This window comes from Tinamus guttatus, unplaced genomic scaffold (assembly GCF_059628265.1).
Source record: "Tinamus guttatus ecotype Peru unplaced genomic scaffold, ASM5962826v1 Tinamus_guttatus_pri_ptg000326l, whole genome shotgun sequence".
NCBI classification, from domain to species: domain Eukaryota; kingdom Metazoa; phylum Chordata; class Aves; order Tinamiformes; family Tinamidae; genus Tinamus; species Tinamus guttatus.
In genome coordinates this window covers 216,879-237,283 of record NW_028288860.1, presented here as the reverse complement: position 1 = coordinate 237,283, position 20,405 = coordinate 216,879, and positions in this window count along the sequence as shown.

Genomic DNA, 20,405 nt, shown 5'->3' with positions numbered 1-20,405 from the left:
ACGCCAAGAGGCTCCAGGGACAGAGACCCCTGCTCTCGGGGATGCAAATGACAACGAGTCCTTTTCTCTCGCAGTCACTGCAGGCATTTAGAAATGAACCTCTCTGGAGTGGAGGACATGGAGTGGGAGATCTCGGGGTGCAGTGTACAGGTACTGTGGCTGTGCGGGGACGGCTGGCGCTTGGCTCTGCGAGAGCAGCCGCAGGGCTGGTGGCAGAGGTGCCAGGGAGCTCTGGCAGGCCTGGGTGCTGGGGCAGAGCTGCGCCAGGGCCAGCAGCGGCCAAGGCCTCGGGGGCTGCTGCCTGAGCCTGGCGCCCTGGCTCTGTGCACCGCCTGCCCCGCGCACGCAGGGACACGAGGCCCCGCGCACAGAGCCAGCGCTGACACCATCACCGTCCCCACAAGCTCTCCTGCTCTCTTCCAGGCTCCCAGCACCAACACCGTGGCCTGCTGCACAGACGAGGAGCCCATGGACTGGGAGACCTGGAGCTGCAGCATTCAGGTATTGGCCCTGCTGCCGGCTGCACAGGGAGAGCTGGGGCTGGGCCGGGTCCCTTCCCGCTTCCAGCTGCAGAAGGAGAGGTCATGGGGCAAGAGAGCCCTGGTTCGGGGAGCTGCCCTGCAAACGCCTCCTTCTCTCTTGCAGACTCCTTGTGTGAATGGAGGGCCTGCCCTGAACGAGCCACAGCCGATGGAGTGGCAAAGCTACGGCAGCAGCCAGGTACAACCCCCGCAGCCCCTGCACGCGCTTGTCCTTCCTCTTTCCCACGCACTGGCCCCACTGAGGTCTCCTGCTCTTTTCCAGGAGATGGGGAGCAGCGGCCTGGTCGGCTGCAGCCCAGAAGAGCCCATGGAGTGGGAGAGCTCCGGCTGCAGCCCCCAGGTATGGCCCCTGCTGGCGGCTGCACGGGCAGAGCTGGGGCTGTGCCCGGCCCCTTGGCGCTGCTCCGCGCTGCCTTTGGGGAGCAGCCGCGCGGGAGCCTGGCCCAGGAGTGCGGGCGCTCTGGCGGGCCGCGGCGCCGGGGCAGAGCTGCACAGGGCGCAGGAGCGCCCAAGGCCTGGGCACCTGCTGCCTCAGCCCCTCTGCCGGCCTCTGGGCTGCGCTGGCCACGCCAAGCCTCTGCCAGGGCACCAATGACGGCAGCGCTGCTGCCAAAGAGCCCGCGCAGCTGCCAAGGAGCCTCTGCTCCACGGGAGCCCCCGAGCCGCTCCTCGGCCCTGCTCACGCCTCCTTTTCCCTTGCAGGACAAGCTCCCCTTCACTCTGGCTGCTGCCAGCAAGAGCTGGGCCCAGGGACACCAGCAATAACCTCTTATTTGGATTTTTATCTATACACTTTTATATGGGCATTTATTGTTGTTAATATTGTTGTTGGTTTTATTGTTGTTATTGTTGATTATATTGTTGTCATTTTTCTTGTTATTGTTTATATTATTGTTATTTTAGTTTTTGTTTAAATGTATATTCATGTATCATTGCTTAAGTGTTGCATGTTATTTCTAAGTGATCTCCAGCACTAAAGTCATCCCCACCGAAGATGTATGTTTGTGTCACTCAGATTTCAGGCCCTAGGGGCAAGTGAGGGCCAGGAAATGGTCCCTCTAGGACTTCCCCTCACATGTGGCCCTGCGGATGCCACAGTCCCTTTGCCATCTATTTTCTTTTCCTTTTTCCTTATTCTACTTTTTCTCTTTTCCTTTTCCTTTTTAATTCTTCTCTCTTTCTCTTCTTCCTTTTCTTCACCTTTTTCTTCATTGTTTTTTTCTTTCTTTTTTTTTCCTTTCTCTTTTTTCTTTTTTCTTTTTTTCTTTCTCTTCTTTCTTTTTTCTTTCTCTCTCTCTCTTTTTCTTTCTCTCTTTCTCACTCTCTCTCTCATTCTTTCTCCTTTCTTTCTCTCTCTCTTTCCCCCTTTCTTTCTCTCTTGCTCTGTCTCTCCCTTTCTTTCCTTCTTTCCTTTTTTCTTTCTCTCTGCTTTCGTTCTTTCCATCTTTCTTTCTTTCGTTCTTTCCATCTTTCTTTCTTTTTCTTTCTTTCTTTCTTTCTTTCTTTCTTTCTTTCTTTCTTTCTTTCTTTCTTTCTTTCTTTCTTTCTTTCTTTCTTTCTTTCTTTCTTTCTTTCTTTCTTTCTTTCTTTCTTTCTTTCTTTCCTTCTTTCTTTCCTTCCTTCCTTCCTTCCTTCCTTCCTTCCTTCCTTCCTTCCTTCCTTCCTTCCTTCCTTCCTTCCTTCCTTCCTTTCTTCCTTCCTTCCTTCCTTCCTTCCTTCCTTCCTTCCTTCCTTCCTTCCTTCCTTCCTTCCTTCCTTCCTTCCTTCCTTCCTTCCTTCCTTCCTTCCTTCCTTCCTTCCTTCTTTCCTTCTTTCCTTCTTTCCTTCTTTCCTTCTTTCCTTCTTTCTTTCTCCTCTCTTTCTCCTTCTGACTCTTGTACCATATCTGCTTGTTACCTACAGTGTCATTCTGCACAACCGTGTCCTGTTCAGCACGGCTTCAGAACAAAACCTTCCCTCTCTCTGAGGGGGGCAGCCTCACAACACCTGCTTGCTCTGCTTCATTCCCTCCCAACAATTATACCAGCCTCCTCATACCTTGCTGCTAGCAGAGACACGCTGCTCATTCACCTCCCACAAAATACAGGCCTCGCAGCTAAAACCACTAACCATTGCATGCTTAGTGAAGACCCAAACATTGCCGCTGTTTCCTATCATCCCTGCCCAGCACAGGCACCACGGCTACTCGCACATTTCCCCTAGCAGCGTTACCCTACTAAAAAGCTGCCCCCAACACCCACACATTGCACACAAAATCTCTGTCAACAACATACTTGTCTCATCAGGCCTAGGGTAAATCACTTGCCCAACTCAACTTCCTCCCTCCAACAATATGTATGGAATGGGGGTGTAAAAGGCACAAACAGATGCTGATGCCACCAAAACATGTGTTGGAAGTTGCGTGTATTTTCAAGGACTGCTCAAATAGGGGACTGGGAAGTCTTCTGGAGGCACTCACTGACAGTGCACAACTCAACTCACTCGCGGTTCAAGGAGCGGAGAATATTACGCAAATTGCTTGAAGATTCTGGAAGAATCACCTTATGAGGATGACCATATCACAGCCATGTCTTCTTCCTCCTAATGCGATAAATGACAGGGCCTAGCACTGATAAGCTGGGCAAGAATTGGGAACGACACCTGAACAACTCCTGAGGATGGACCGTGAGAATCCCTCACCTCCCCTTAACCTGGCACCCTGTGCTAAGGAAACTCCTTGCAAGGATGAGACACCCCTGCAAACTCAGGAAGAAATGTCCTACCATTTACTATGTACAAGCAGTGCTTCCCTCTTGTCTGATGTTAGCAATTCTGTGTACGAGACATGGGAAGGCCTCAGGGCATCACGAAAATGTGTCAGAATAAATACTTATACAAAGGACAGTTAAAAATCAACCTGATAGTAATCCCTAAGTGCAGAACCTTCCTTCACGTGACCTTCACACATGTCCCAGGGGATGCGCAAAGGGGAAGGAGCCCCAGCCCCAGCGCGGGGCAGCTCTCAGCTCTCCGGGTGCCGCACACAACGTGTCCCCGCAGGGCCCAAGCCACAGCCAAAGGGAAGCTGTCGCGCCCCAGGGACACGGGGCCTGGAGATGCAGGGCCGAGCTCCACCAGCCCCTGGGGACACAGGGCCCCGCAGGGCTGGACACGCTCAGGGACCGCGTCACGGGGGTAGTGTCCCCGGAGGCAGCCGGGGCAGAAATCGGCGGCTGCCAGGAAGGGCCCCGTGCTGGGGACCACGATGGAGGCTGCTCTGTCCCTCAGCACCTCAGGAGACAGAGACCACAGCAGATCCTTGTGCTCCTGTGACTTTCCTGATCATCACTGCAGGCATCATCTGCTTCTGCAGCACAGCAGAAGACCTTATGCCTGGTCAGCAAAGCAGAGGACCCAGAAGTTCAACCACAACCTGTTTTCAGGCATGGGCTGGGGACGCTCCTCTCCAGAGCTCATCAGGGAAGGAGAGGACACTCGCGGCGCTTCCCCTCTCCTCTGTGTTACTGAGCACGGCGCATGTCTGCAGGGCATCTGTGGAGTGAGATCCACGGCACATCAACCTGTGCTTCATTGTAGAACAGAACTATACTTCCGGCCTTTGCTAAATGCCAGAGTGACCTCTCTCACCATATCCTCCCATCACTGCACTGCTGCCTTATTGCTGAGCTGATGCTATTCATCTGGAGTCTCTGAACATCAGACTGCAGAAACAAATGCCCTGTTGTTTCACAATGCTCCCAAAATGCTACTGCTGTATCCCAGGACAGGAACACGTTTGCAGGGCAGCACATTGCAATGCAATAGTCAAAGTTCAGCAGATCCGTTCAGAGTTAAAAGTATGTGCTGAGACCTTTGTCAGTGATGCCCGGGGACCCTAAAAAATGACTTGGAACAACAAGGTCATGCCAAGACAAGAGTCCTACAGAGCAGGTCAGAAGAAAGCACTGCGGAGCAGGGGCTAGTGCAGCAGCCAGGAGATCAGCATGATCGGCTTCTGGTTGCAGAAGCTTCAGCATTAAACTGTGCAAGGTGGGTGACAAGCAAGCCAGCTCAGAGCAACGTGAGTGCTTAGCAAGGGCAGTAGCTGCACAGAGGGAAGACACTGTGCGTGTCTGTACAGGGCACACTGCTCTGCTTCACACTCGCCCTCCGGCATTCCCGGGGCAGCAGCCAAATGCCTGCCGACAATTCCCCGCGCCACCAGCCCTGCGGCTGCTCGGGAGACACCCAGAGCCCTGCGCGCACCTCTGGCGCCAGCCCCTTCCCAGCAGCTGCGCTCTGCCTCGCAGGGGCACTGCGGCATGCCAGCAAGCAAGCTTGGCCAGCAGCAAGGAGCTCCTCTGGGCTCCAGCACTTTGGTGGCAGGCCTTGCGCTGCTTGCTTTTGGAGGGTTCTCCTCTGTATGAGGGAAACACCCGACGGCATCGGGGAGATCTCCTGCTCCATCTGCCCTTGGCTTTCCTGTCCCTACCCAAGGGCTGGGAATTCACCTCCGTTAGCAAGTGAGCATTGTAGCCCAGTGCTGGGCAGAGCTGCAGCAGCTGCAGGTCCCTGCTGCTGCTCAGGGCACATTTGTGGCTGCTCTGCCCTCTGCAGCCCTAGGAAGCCGTGGCAGGGGCAGCAGTGCAGGAGCCGCACCAAGGCTGCTCTCAGCCACAGCACATGGCGCCTGCAAGGTGCGCGGCAGGACAAGAGAAGGAGCCCAGCAGCACCAGGGGCTCCCAGGCCACCACCAACTCACAAGGGCTCTGCTGAGGACGTGCACACCTGGCCCCGGGGCACAACTGCCCTTCGCACTCATTGCGCCACCGAGGAACACGTCTCCACCATGGAAAACAAAACTTTCTGGAGTCCATGGGGCTGTAAGGGCAGGAGGGGAGCAGGGAGGAAAGATGAAGGCGGTCAAGGCTGCTTGCAGGGGTCGCAGCAGAGCCCCAAGTGCAGCCCGGCCTCTGGGCAGGCAGGCGCCAGCAGCGCCATGGGGCTGCGTGAGGAGCCCTCCTTGGCAGCCAGCAAGCCCAAGGCCACGCACTGCTCCCTGCCGCCAGGCTCAGCAGTGCCAGGGGAGTCCAGCACACGCAGAGCCTTCCTCACGGCGGCCCCCCTGGCCCTGCCGCCGCTGCCCTCCTCCCCCCACGGAGCAGTGGAACATCCCAGAGGGGCAGTTATCGCCACGGGAACACCGATGCTTCCCAGGGCTCCGTGGAGCAGTGGCCCCAGCGCTGGCCACGCAGCAGCAAGGCCAGGTGAGCAGCAGGGCCGCGCAGCACCGGGGGCCACCCGTGCTGCCCACAAGATGCAGGGGAGCTGCGGGGCTCCAGGGCAGCCTGCGCGACGCCTCCAGGGGAGGCCCCAAAGCCGCCGCGCGCCCCTTGGCGCTCACACCTCTCACATGGCCCTTCTCTCTCCTCCAATTGCCACTGGGCTCCACAACTGCCAAAGGGGCTGCCGGGGGCAAGGAGGCTGCTGCGGGCAGGCCCAGCACTGCCTGCTCCGGGCCCCACCGCTCCCGTGCACGGAGACGCCAAGAGGCTCCAGGGACAGAGACCCCTGCTCTCAGGGATGCAAATGACAACGAGTCCTTTTCTCTTGCAGAACTAAGGGACAAAAAATGGACAAATGTCAAGTTGAGGACATGGATTGGGAGACCTGGAGCTCCAGCATTCAGGTATTGGCCCTGCTGCCGGCTGCACAGGGAGAGCTGGGGCTGGGCCGGGTCCCTTCCTGCTTCCAGCCGCAGAAGGAGAGGTCATGGGGCAAGAGAGCCCTGGTTCGGGGAGCTGCCCTGCAAACGCCTCCTTCTCTCTTGCAGACTCCTTGTGTGAATGGAGGGACTGCCTCAAATGAGCCACAGCCGATGGAGTGGCAAAGCTACGGCAGCAGCCAGGTACAACCCCCGCAGCCCCTGCACGCGCTTGTCCTTCCTCTTTCCCACGCACTGGCCCCACTGAGGTCTCCTGCTCTTTTCCAGGAGATGGGGAGCAGCGGCCTGGTCGGCTGCAGCCCAGAAGAGCCCATGGAGTGGGAGAGCTCCGGCTGCAGCCCCCAGGTATGGCCCCTGCTGGCGGCTGCACGGGCAGAGCTGGGGCTGTGCCCGGCCCCTTGGCGCTGCTCCGCGCTGCCTTTGGGGAGCAGCCGCGCGGGAGCCTGGCCCAGGAGTGCGGGCGCTCTGGCGGGCCGCGGCGCCGGGGCAGAGCTGCACAGGGCGCAGGAGCGCCCAAGGCCTGGGCACCTGCTGCCTCAGCCCCTGTGCCGGCCTCTGGGCTGCGCTGGCCACGCCAAGCCTCTGCCAGGGCACCAATGACGGCAGCGCTGCTGCCAAAGAGCCCGCGCAGCCGCCAAGGAGCCTCTGCTCCACGGGAGCCCCCGAGCCGCTCCTCGGCCCTGCTCACGCCTCCTTTTCCCTTGCAGGACAAGCTCCCCTTCACTCTGGCTGCTGCCAGCAAGAGCTGGGTCCAGGGGCGACACCGATAACCTAGTTTTGGATTTTATTCTACAGAATTTCATAGTAGCATTTGTTGTAGTTTACATTGTTCCTAATATTATTGTTGTTATTGTTGATGATCTTGTTTGTTGATGATCTTGTTGTTCTTTTTATTGTTGTTGTTACTGTTGGTTATATTGCTATTTTTGTTGTTGTTGTTTAAATATATATTCCTGTATCATTGTTTAAGTGTTGCGTCTTGTTTCCAAGCAAGCTCAGGCACAAAAATCATCCCCACTGCAGGTGTGTGTCGAGCCCCAGGATTTCACTCACCAGGGGCAGGGCAGGGCCAGCAAAAAGGCCCCTCTAGGACTTCCCTTCACACGTGGCCCTGGGGATGCCCAAAGGGGAAGGAGCCCCAGCCCCAGCGCGGGGCAGCTCTCAGCTCTCCGGGTGCCGCACACAACGTGTCCCCGCAGGGCCCAAGCCACAGCCAAAGGGAAGCTGTCGCGCCCCAGGGACACGGGGCCTGGAGATGCAGGGCCGAGCTCCACGAGCCCCTGGGGACACAGGGCCCCGCAGGGCTGGACACGCTCAGGGACCGCGTCATGGGGGGCAGTGTCCCCGCAGGCAGCCGGGGCAGAAATCGGCGGCTGCCAGGAAGGGCCCCGTGCTGGGGACCACGATGGAGGCTGCTCTGTCCCTCGGCATCCCCGGGAGCAGGGACCAGGTCTCCAAGGAAGGTCCTCCAGCTCCACGGTGACTCTGCCATTTCCTGCGCAAGGCCACTTTGCTCAACTCCAACTGTGTGACACTTGTGTCCTTGCGCTGCCTACAGCCTTTCCCAGCGTTTCCCTGTCCTGAACTGCCTGCCATTTCCAGCACAAAGAGCTCCGGGAAGGCCCGTGCTGAGCACTGCATGCGAGCGCTGGGCCGGAGGAGCCGCCCTTGCCAAGGGGCCGTCCCTGTGCGCAGGGCTCAGAGCGCAGCAAAGCAAGCTGCAAGCTCCCTGCCGCGCAGAGGAGGCAGGAGCTGCCACGACATGGGCCCCGCGCGGCAGGGCCGCACCGGGGCAGAGCGTCTCCCAGCGCTGCTCTGTGCCAGGCACCAGCTTCCAGGGACAGCGCCCGCCTGCCTGGGGGCACCTTGGCACCGCTGTGCAGCTGGGCCCTGCTCGCAGCCGCCAGCCACGTGTCCCCCCACGGCGAGGCCTCATATGCCACCACGCAAACCCCGCCTGAAGGGAACACAGGCGCCTTCCTCTGGTGGCCGAGCACTTTGCCAGGCAGCTCTGGCCTCCAGCCACCCCAATCCTCTTCCCGGGAGGAGCCTGCCAAGGAGCCCTCTGTGTAAGGCCTGCAGCGGCCACACGGAGCAGGGCGAGTGGCCACATGGAGCACTAGGGACACGCCTGGTGCTGCCACCGTCCTCCCAGGGCCGTCTCACAGCTGCTGCCTCTGCTCATGGCGACGACTCGGTGCCACGGGAGAAGAGGCCTTACGGCTGCCAAAACCCGCCGCTGCCCTTCCAACATCGCTGCCGCCCTGGGTGCCCGCGGAGCCCTCCCGGCTCACACAGTCACACCGGGCTTGACCTTGGAAGGAACCTCTCGAGATCATCAGACCAACCTCCCTGCACAAGCAGGGACGCCAAAGAGCACCTTGCACAGGATCACACCCGGGAGGGTTTGGAAGATCTCCAAAGAAGGAGCCTGCACCACCTCGCTGGACACCCGCTTCCAGCGCTCTGTCACCCTAACAGACAAAAAGCTCTTCCTCCTATGTACATTGAAACTGTCTTGCAATTTGTACCCATTGAAACTATGTTGCAATTTGTACCCATTGAAACTGTGTTACAATTTGTTCCCTTTAGCCCTTGGGCTGTTGCTGGTCCGCACTCAGAAGAGTTTGGCCCTCTCCTTTTTACATCCTCCCCTCAGGTGTTGGTACCTGTTGATAAGTTCCCCTCTCACTCTTCTCTTCTCCAGGATAAACAGGCCCAGCTCGCTTAGTCTTTGCTCATAAGATAGATGCTCCAGGTCGTTCATCATCTCTGTGACTCTACGCTGGACGCTCTCTGCAAATTCCACGTCCCTCTTGTCCTGGGCAGCCCACAATATTTCTGCACACGAGAGTCCAGGTGTGGCCTGAGCAGAGCTGAGGAGAGGGGCACGACACCCCCCTCCACCTGCTGCCAACACTCCTCCCAATGCAGCCAGCATCCCTTTGGCCATCTTCGACACAAGGCCACACTGCTGCCTCCTGCTTGACCTGCCGTCAAGCAGAGCTCTCCCAAACCCCTCTCCACAGAGCTGCTTTCCAGCAGCTCCACCCCCAGGCTGAACTGGAGCCTCAAGGTTATTCCTCCCCTGGTGCAGGACCCTGCACTTGCCTTTCCTCAGTCTCAGGAGGTCCCTCTCTGCCCAGCTCTCCTGCCTCGGCAGGTCCCTCTCCATGGCAGCGCAGCCCTCCGCAGTGTCGCACACGGCGCCCAGCGTTGTCTCATGTGCAGACGGCCTGAGGGGGCACTCTGTCACCTCCTGCAAGGCACTGAGCAAACAGGTGAACAGCAGCGGAGCCAGCACTGACCCCTTGGGGGACAGCACTGGCCACAGGCCTCAACTGGACTCAGCAGCCATGAGCACAATTCTCTGAGCTCTGCCATCCACACCGTTCTCCAACCACCCACTGCCCATTAGGGGAAGGAGAGGGCAGCAAAGATGTCCCTTGAGGATTTCCCTTCACATGTGGCTCTGGGGTTGACTTAAGGGGAAGAAGCCTCAGTCCCAACATGGGGCAGCTCTCAAGCTGTCACTGTGCCCTAGACAATGTCTCCCTGCAGTGCCCAAGACATAGCCTATGGCTTCTTACATCCTACACATGGTAAGTATCTGATACCTACAATAGCCTTGGCTATCCTCATCCAAGGAACTCTACAGCTCACCATGACAAAGATTGTTCACTTACTATTCTAGGGCATTACAGAGAGCAACCATGCAGGCCCGAGCCCCAGTCCCTTAAGAGAGTCTGCTTGAGAAGACATTTCTGGCGCAGCGATTTCATCTAAGTGCAGGTAGAGATGGTAGCCCTTCGTTCATGCTGCTGCATGCTTCATTCATTCATTCAGGAAGCTGCATGGTTCATCCACACATCCTTCATCCACAGCCCTTCATTCATGCTGTACATGTGCACCAGGGAGGGGGATCTACATGTAAACGATTGACAGAACAAAATCTTCACTCTCTCTGAGGAGGGCAGCCTCACAACACTTGTTTCCTCTGCTCCATTCCCTCCCAACCATTACACCACACTTCTCACACCTTCCTACTAGCATGGTCACCTTGCTCAATCACTGCTCAAAAACCCCTGGCCTCACTGCTAAAATCACTAGCCACTGCATGCTTAGGAAAGCCCCCAAACATTGCCCCTGCTTCCTTGCATCCCTTCCCAACACAGGCACCACGGCTACTCACACGTTTCCCCTAGCAGCATTACCCTACTAAAAAGCTGTCCACAAAACCCATGCATTATATGCAAATGGCAACAGCTACCTTTTTCCCCAGGCCCAGGCTAATCCACCTGCCCTATTCAACCTCCTCCCTCCATCAATACATATGGAAGGGGTGAGTGAAGTATTAACATCTGAAAAAGTCACAAACAGGCGCTGATGTGGCAAGGACACCTGTTGAAAATCACATGTATTTTTCAAGGACTGCTCAAATAGGGAACTGGAAAGTCTTGCAGAGGCACCCGCTGACAGTGCACAACTCGACTCGCTCGCAGTGCAAGGAGCGGAGAATCTTACGCAACCTGCATGAAGACTCTGATCATCCTCATGATCACCTCATGAGGATGACCATAGCACAGCTATGTCTTCTTTCTTCTAACGATATAAATGACAGGGCCTAGCACTGAAAAGCTGAAGAGGGGTCAGGAATGACACGTGACCAACTCCTGGGGCTGGACCGTGAGAATCCCTCACCTCCCCTTAACCTGGGACCCTGCGCTAAGATAAGGCCTTGCAAGGATGAGAGAGCCCTGCACATTCAGGAAGAAATGTGCTAGCATTTACCAGGTCAAAGCAGTGCTCCTGTTTGAGAGCTTCTCTTGCCTATCATATCTGCACTTTTGTGTAAATGCATCAGTTTCATTCCATTTAGCAGGCCACTTGTACTCATCATTGTGACTTTTATTGCAGAACCTTCTAAGTTTGCCAGGTAATTGCATCGATTGCTACTAGGTTTTCGGCTCAATGTGGAGTAAATAGTTATGTTCTGACTGAAAAGATAAGCAAAAGCTACTGTGCTGATTTCATTCGGTCATTCAGCTCTGTTTGGCACTGTTACCAAAATGCTGGAATAAAGAACACCTTAACACCAAGGCAGCATTAAAAAGCAGGCATCATATATTCGCCGTGCTCGGTGCATGGGGGAATCTCTCCTCCTAGCATGCACACTGTAAGTTCCATTAACCGCAACGCGTATTTCTCTATCATCTACATATACACTAAATTTCATGGCATGGTCATACATAATCATCCTCTTCCCTGGAACTAATGATAATATGCCACACTGTCATGTGCATGCGGGCTCTGTCTGTTCGGTTCTCCCAGGTGGTCTTTTGGGAGCCCTGGTGGTCATCTTTCTGGGTCCTTTCTATGAATTCTGGTGTAATTGCCCAGTTTCAGATGGTTTCTTGAAGATACAGCACTCCTTATCTTCATCTTCAAACGCTGTTTACTCTTCTGTCTGTACACTCTCATGAAGTACTAGCAACAGCAGCGGAAATTATGTCCTTAGGTGCATTCTTGTCTGGGGCTTCTCCTGACATTTCCCCCCTTGACGCTTCCACAGGAAGATCTCTTGGGGAGTCTCACCTACACTGGATAATGCCGGTAATACTTTTGCTTCCTACTGCAGCACCATCGAGAACAGCATACCATGATAGACGGGCCACATTGAAGCATTACACAAGCTTTGATTATCAAAATAATTAAAGATAGAATGGTCTCGAGCAAAGACCACAACCATCCACTGAAGTCAATTGATCCCATTTCCCTTAAAAGTGTGTTTAACCAAGATGTTTTCATATCTTTTTGAAGATCTTGGGCCTGTGATGCCACGTTTTGAATCTGCTTTATGTGACATTAGGAATGTAAATACAACAGTGATCCACATTTAATTTCAGATACCCACAGACTCCATGCTCCTGAGCTAGGAAAAGATCTAGGGTGAGGTGATTTTGCAGCATCATCCCCAGCCTGTCTTAACACAAGTCCTGGGTCCCTGCCAATGACCTTCTTCATTCCCAAGGGCTCTCCTAATTCTTCTCCAACATTGGTGCTGAAGAGGGATCCTCTTCGAAGCTGGGTACAGTGTAAGTAACCCCACAGGTTACTGGCATACTTTCATTCGCATATGACAGCTGTGTGGTGGCCATTGCCCATCTCTGGGGACCCACATGCTCTTCCCAGGCACTGAAAAGATCAATTTATCACACCCTGGAGAGGAAGCGCTCCAAGGATTTCCCTGCAGTAGTAGAGAGTGGCTTTCCTTCTATCCGAAAGAGCAATATGCACGGTGAGCATAACGCCAGGGATCTCTTGTGTCAGCCTGAGTCCAACAGAAGTATTTAATTCAGGTAGCTTCAATTCTTGGCTGCTTCACCTTGACAGAGATACAACATTCCTCCAGAGATCCATGCTGGGCTACAAACCGTGGTCCTTTTATTCCTCTAAAGGGTATTCCCAGATGGTAGCAAAACTTATTGTCTGGTCCTTCATCTGAATTAAAGGAAGGATTTGCCCATCCTGCATGGAAACAGTATTCCAGCTTTGATCCCTCCAGCCAACATATCTCAAAAGCATTTCAGACTCCCTTAAAGCCTCTGCTTAATATGATTATACTCATGTGATTTCTGCTGCTCACATCCTTCCATACTGCCCTTGTGCCATTGGATTTAAATTCAACAATCTCTTTGACCCACTTCTGTCCTTCCTGCTCTCCCCATGATGCTCTCAGAGTACTTAAGCCTAGCAATGGTGCGGTTCCCTCTTTTGGCACCCAGCCTTCCTAGGTCTCCAGTTTCTAGTGCTGCTCAATATCATACGCAAGGGCTCCCTACTAGGCTTGCACTAATACCTGGGTGCCGCTTTTGTCCTTGTGTAATGAACCCACGGTTCAATATCCTTTACCTTTACAGCAGCGTGCACTTTAAAAATATTTGAAAAGGTCCTTTCCACTTCTCCTTCAGTGGCTCTGAATTCCAAGCTTTTCCCTAGATGAAATCTCCTGACTGATAAAGATGTCCTGGAGTATTGAGAGCGAATGCACACCAAAGATCTGCCAAAGTTTTCTGGAAAGAAATTAAGGGTGACTCCAAGTCTGCATTTCTCCTAGGAACTCAGGGACCTGATAGAGTTTCCCTACAGGAGACTAATGTGACAAATCTTCTCTTTTAATTTGCAAGATTCTTGTCATAAAATAAGGCCCTTCATCAGGAGGAATCCTTGGGCTACTCTTCTGGTACTCCAAATCTAGCTATGATTAATTAAAAGGACAACTCTTTTTACCACCTCCCTTGCGTTATTGGCAGGACATGGGAAGGCATCAGGGCATCCTCAAAATGTGTCAGGTTAACTCCATATGTCCAAGACAATCAAAAATCAACATGCCGGTCATCCCCAAGTGCAGAAGCTCTCTTCACCTCCCGACAAGGAGGTTTCCTTTGACTATTGGGATTATTCTTTGTGCACATTTCACAACATGGGGTAACACTTCTGGCAATCATAGGGATTCCCCCTGTGCATCTCCTCACGGTTTCAGTTTCAGCTTCAATCCACATGGGTGTATTTTAGGAGGACGTAGCATCAACTCCCCCATTATTGCTGGAGTCACGACACCCTGTCTGACTGGGGTTACTGAGCATCCACCTGCACTCTTGTTGCATTTCAATAATTCAGAGAGTCTGAGGGGAGCATAACAGCATACAACCTGAGGGAGGGCAGTACCAGCACAGAGAATAAACACATTGCTAGCAAGGGCCCTTGCGCCCGAGTTTTGAGGCAGAGGAGCCGCAGCTTCTCTGCAAGCAGCCTGCGAGGGCCAAGGGCTTCCCAGCGCCTTTCCTGCCGCTGGGGGCACTGCGCACGCCTGGGCTCTGCAGGCGTCATGCGCGCAGGCAAGGGGGCTCCCAGCACTTGCCCTCACAGCCACGCTGCTGAGCTCGCTGCCCAGCCCTCTGCTCGCACCTCCCTGCAGGGAACACTGCTCTGCTTCACACTCGCCCTCCAGCATTCCCGGGGCAGCAGCCAAATGCGCCGACAATTCCCCGCGCCACCAGCCCTGCGGCTGCTCGGGAGACACCCAGAGCCCTGCGCGCACCTCTGGAGCCAGCCCCTTCCCAGCAGCTGCGCTCTGCCTCGCAGGGGCACTGCGGCATGCCAGCAAGCAAGCTTGGCCAGCAGCAAGGAGCTCCTCTGGGCTCCAGCACTTCGGTGGCAGGCCTTGCGCTGCTTGCTTTTGGAGGGCTTTCCTCTGCGCGAGGGAAACACCCGACGGCATCGGGGAGATCTCCTGCTCCATCTGCCCTTGGCTTTCCTGTCCCTACCCAAGGGCTGGGAATTCACCTCCGTTAGCAAGTGAGCATTGTAGCCCAGTGCTGGGCAGAGCTGCAGCAGCTGCAGGTCCCTGCTGCTGCTCAGGGCACATTTGTGGCTGCTCTGCCCTCTGCAGCCCTAGGAAGCCGTGGCAGGGGCAGCAGTGCAGGAGCCGCACCAAGGCTGCTCTCAGCCACAGCACATGGCGCCTGCAAGGTGCGCGGCAGGACAAGAGAAGGAGCCCAGCAGCACCAGGGGCTCCCAGGCCACCACCAACTCACAAGGGCTCTGCTGAGGACGTGCACACCTGGCCCCGGGGCACAACTGCCCTTCGCGCTCATTGCGCCACCGAGGAACACGTCTCCACCATGGAAAACAAAACTTTCTGGAGTCCATGGGGCTGTAAGGGCAGGAGGGGAGCAGGGAGGAAAGATGAAGGCGGTCAAGGCTGCTTGCAGGGGTCGCAGCAGAGCCCCAAGTGCAGCCCGGCCTCTGGGCAGGCAGGCGCCAGCAGCGCCATGGGGCTGCGTGAGGAGCCCTCCTTGGCAGCCAGCAAGCCCAAGGCCACGCACTGCTCCCTGCCGCCAGGCTCAGCAGTGCCAGGGGAGTCCAGCACACGCAGAGCCTTCCTCACGGCGGCCCCCCTGGCCCTGCCGCTGCCCTCCTCCCCCCACGGAGCAGTGGAACATCCCAGAGGGGCAGTTATCGCCACGGGAACACCGATGCTCCCCAGGGCTCCGTGGAGCAGTGGCCCCAGCGCTGGCCACGCAGACGCAAGGCCAGGTGAGCAGCAGGGCCGCGCAGCACCGGGGGCCACCCGTGCTGCCCACAAGATGCAGGGGAGCTGCGGGGCTCCAGGGCACCCTGCGCGACGCCTCCAGGGGAGGCCCCAAAGCCGCCGTGCGCCCCTTGGCGCTCACACCTCTCACATGGCCCTTCTCTCTCCTCCACTTGCCACTGGGCTCCACAACTGCCAAAGGGGCTGCCGGGGGCAAGGAGGCTGCTGCGGGCAGGCCCAGCACTGCCTGCTCCGGGCCCCACCGCTCCCGTGCACGGAGACGCCAAGAGGCTCCAGGGACAGAGACCCCTGCTCTCGGGGATGCAAATGACAACGAGTCCTTTTCTCTTGCAGTCACTGCAGGCATTTAGAAATGAACCTCTCTGGAGTGGAGGACATGGACTGGGAGAGTTCAGGGTGCAGTGTACAGGTACTGTGCCTGCGCGGGGACGGCTGGCGCTTGGCTCTGCGAGAGCAGCCGCAGGGCTGGTGGCAGAGGTGCCAGGGAGCTCTGGCAGGCCTGGGTGCTGGGGCAGAGCTGCGCCAGGGCCAGCAGCGGCCAAGGCCTCGGGGGCTGCTGCCTGAGCCTGGCGCCCTGGCTCTGTGCACCGCCTGCCCCGCGCACGCAGGGGACACGAGGCCCCGCGCACAGAGCCAGCTCTGACACCATCACCGTCCCCACAAGCTCTCCTGCTCTCTTCCAGGCTCCCAGCACCAACACCGTGGCCTGCTGCACAGACGAGGAGCCCATGGACTGGGAGACCTGGAGCTGCAGCATTCAGGTATTGGCCCTGCTGCCGGCTGCACAGGGAGAGCTGGGGCTGGGCCGGGTCCCTTCCCGCTTCCAGCCGCAGAAGGAGAGGTCATGGGGCAAGAGAGCCCTGGTTCGGGGAGCTGCCCTGCAAACGCCTCCTTCTCTCTTGCAGACTCCTTGTGTGAATGGAGGGACTGCCTCAAATGAGCCACAGCCGATGGAGTGGCAAAGCTACGGCAGCAGCCAGGTACAACCCCCGCAGCCCCTGCACGCGCTTGTCCTTCCTCTTTCCCACGCACTGGCCCCACTGAGGTCTCCTGCTCTTTTCCAGGAGATGGGGAGCAGCGGCCTGGTCGGCTGCAGCCCAGAAGAGCCCATGGAGTGGGAGAGCTCCGGCTGCAGCCCCCAGGTATGGCCCCTGCTGGCGGCTGCACGGGCAGAGCTGGGGCTGTGCCCGGCCCCTTGGCGCTGCTCCGCGCTGCCTTTGGGGAGCAGCCGCGCGGGAGCCTGGCCCAGGAGTGCGGGCGCTCTGGCGGGCCGCGGCGCCGGGGCAGAGCTGCACAGGGCGCAGGAGCGCCCAAGGCCTGGGCACCTGCTGCCTCAGCCCCTCTGCCGGCCTCTGGGCTGCGCTGGCCACGCCAAGCCTCTGCCAGGGCACCAATGACAGCAGCGCTGCTGCCAAAGAGCCCGCGCAGCCGCCAAGGAGCCTCTGCTCCACGGGAGCCCCCGAGCCGCTCCTCGGCCCTGCTCACGCCTCCTTTTCCCTTGCAGGACAAGCTCCCCTTCACTCTGGCTGCTGCCAGCAAGAGCTGGGTCCAGGGGCGACACCGATAACCTAGTTTTGGATTTTATTCTACAGAATTTCATAGTAGCATTTGTTGTAGTTTACATTGTTCCTAATATTATTGTTGTTATTGTTGATGATCTTGTTGTTCTTTTTATTGTTGTTGTTACTGTTGGTTATATTGCTATTTTTGTTGTTGTTGTTTAAATATATATTCCTGTATCATTGTTTAAGTGTTGCGTCTTGTTTCCAAGCGAGCTCAGGCACAAAAATCATCCCCACTGCAGGTGTGTGTCGAGCCCCAGGATTTCTCACAGCAGGGGCAGGGCAGGGCCAGCAAAAAGGTCCCTCGAGGACTTCCCTTCACACGTGGCCCTGGGGATGCCCAAAGCGGAAGGAGCCCCAGCCCCAGCGCGGGGCAGCTCTCAGCTCTCCGGGTGCCGCACACAACGTGTCCCCGCAGGGCCCAAGCCACAGCCAAAGGGAAGCTGTCGCGCCCCAGGGACACGGGGCCTGGAGATGCAGGGCCGAGCTCCACGAGCCCCTGGGGACACAGGGCCCCGCAGGGCTGGACACGCTCAGGGACCGCGTCACGGGGGGCAGTGTCCCCGCAGGCAGCCGGGGCAGAAATCGGCGGCTGCCAGGAAGGGCCCCGTGCTGGGGACCACGATGGAGGCTGCTCTGTCCCTCGGTATCCCCGGGAACAGGGGCCAGGTCTCCAAGGAAGGTCCTCCAGCTCCACGGTGACTCTGGTGTTGTGTGGTGTTTCCAAGTGACCTCATGCACTAAAATCATCCCCACTGAAGATATGTGTCTATAGCCCTAAGATTTCAGATTCTAGGGGCAAGTGAGGGGCTGCGAAAGATCCCTCAAGGATTTCCCTGCAAACGGGGCCCTTGGGATGCCCCTGTCCATTTTCCTTAAGGTTTGCTTTTTAATTCTTTTTCATGTTTTCTTCTTTTTCAGTTTTTTTTTTCTATTCTTCCTTTGCTTTCTTTTTCTTTCCATTATTTTTTTCTTTGGCTTTTTTTCTTTTCCTTTTTTCATTTTTCCTTTCCTTTTCTTTACAATTCCTTTTTATTTTTTGTATTCCTTTGTTTCCTTCTTTTTTTTTTTCTTTTGTTTCCTCCAAAGGTCGTTGTCGGGGAGAAATCTGTGGCAGAAATACAGTGTGTGGGACATCACTGGGCCAAAGAGCATTCCCCACAGGCAGCAGGGACCGCAGCTCTGCTCCACACTCAGGCGCTCCCCTTCTAAATGCCTGCACTCGAGCAGTGCCGAGAGAGGACAAGCTCATCTTCAGGAGAGCAGGCATTGCTCTCTGGAAAGGACGAGAGCCTCCAAGGCCAGGCCCTCAAGGAAACGTTGTTTCTTTTGTAGCAATGTGTATCCATTCCAAAGCCAGGCTATGGCCTTTCTTGCTCCCTTACGCAGTTGGGAGTGAGTGGATGGTGCTGGGCAAAGCGGGACAAGCGAGGAGGAAGACGAGGAAGTTGTTGGCAGATGAGCTGGCAGGCAGCAGTGCCAGGGCCAGCGGGAGTCGCGCGGCACACGGGGAGCAGCTGAGTGCCCAACAGCCTGGCTCATTGCGGCCAATGACCACTTGCAGGGACCAGCCCTCACGCACACGCTCGCCCCAGTCCTGCTTCACTGCTTTAGCCCTCTCCTCAGCTTACCCCAGAGAAGATGCCCTGGATCTGCTGCATCTCTGCATGGCTCTTGCTTTGGGAGACAGACCAAGAGGGCATCCTCAGATCCTGAAGGAACCACAAGTATCCTGAGCGGGGCATGATGTCCACTCCTTCCAGCAGCCTGGAACACAGGGATACACTGGGCCTTGGATGCAAAGCACCAGCAGCACCTGACCTGCAGCATGACCAAGGCAGGGGAAAGGAGGAGAGCAGCTTTGGTCCAAAACACCCTCTCCCAGGCACCCCAGGCACAAGAGAAGGCACCCATCCATATCCTCATCTTCCACAGCTGCACGGAGCCAGGGCCTCCTTTGGCCCCTTTGCCATGCGCAGCAAGCCAGCAGGGCTGCAGCTTCCCAAGCAAGGCCACGGCAGCCCTGCACGGACCACAACGGGCACCGCGCTCGCGCCGGCACCAAGCAGTCCTGGCGCACAGTGCCAGCAGGCTCCTGCCGGCCTCTTGGCGCAGCTTGCTGAGCACAGCTCTGTGCTCACACACCTCCTGCTCAGCAAGCACTTGCACCTGGATCCTCACACCGTCTGCCCCAAGGGAAGGAGCCCATGCTGAGGGGGTTCAGCTCCCACAAAACACAGGCCTCACACCTGAAATCACTAGCCACTGCATGTCTAGCGAAGCCCCCAAATATTGCCCCTGCTTCCTTTCATCCCTCCCCAGCACAGGCACCACGGCTACATTTCCCCTAGCAGCATTTCCCTACTAAAAAGCTTTCCCCAACACCCACGCATTCCACATAAAATCTCTGTCAACAACATACTTTTCTCCTCATGCCTAGGGTAACCCATGTGCCCTGCTCAACTTCCTCCCTCCAACAATACATATGGAATGGGCAAGTCAAATGCACATATGGGCACTGATGCAGCAAGAACATATGCTGGGATTTGCATGTACTTTTCAAGGACTGCTCAAATAGGGAACTGGAATATCTTCCAGAGGCACCCACTGACAGTGCACGACTCAACTCACTCATGGTGCAAGGAGCACTTAATGCTACGCAACTTGCCTGCAGATTCTGGAAGGATCACCTTATGAGGATAACCATATCACAGTCACGGCTTCTTCCTCTTGAGGGTGTAAATAGCAGGGCCTAGCAGTGATAAGCTGAGCAGAGATCAAGAACGACATCTGATCAACTCCTCGGGCTGGACCAGGAGAATCCCACACCTCCCCTTAGCCTGGGACATTGCACTAAGGTATCTACTTGGAAGTATGAAAATCTGCTGCACATTCAGGAAGAAATGTGCTAGCATTTACCAGTACAAGCAGTGTGTCCCGTTTGAGGGCTTCTCTCACGTATAATGTCCGCACTTCTGTGTTGGAGACACGGAAAGGCCTCAGGGCATCCTGAAAAGGTGTCAAGTTAACTACTTACAACCATGACAAATAAAAATCGACCTGCCGCTAATCCTCAGGACTGGAATGTCTCTTCACCTCCCGAGAAGGAACTTTCTTTTGAATATTGGGAGTCTTCTTGGTGCAGATTTCACCAAGTAATCATATGGATCCCCACTGTGCAACTCTTCCCCATTTCAGTCAGAGCCTCAATTCCCATGGGTGTGCTTTTAGGGGGATGTGTCATCAACCCCCTCATTATGGGTGTTGTCATGACACCCTGGCTGACTGGGCATACCCACCAGCCACCAGCAGTCTTTTTGCATTTCAGCAATTCAGACAACCTCGTCTCTTTTCCTGTGTACGTGGGGCTTCAATGTTAAAGGTTATTTCTGGAACCAGGGGGGCTCTGGGTAGTGACAATGGGACTCTTTCCTCTTTTTGCAGCTTCATCCGCTTTCTGATTTCCTCTGGTTACATCGCTT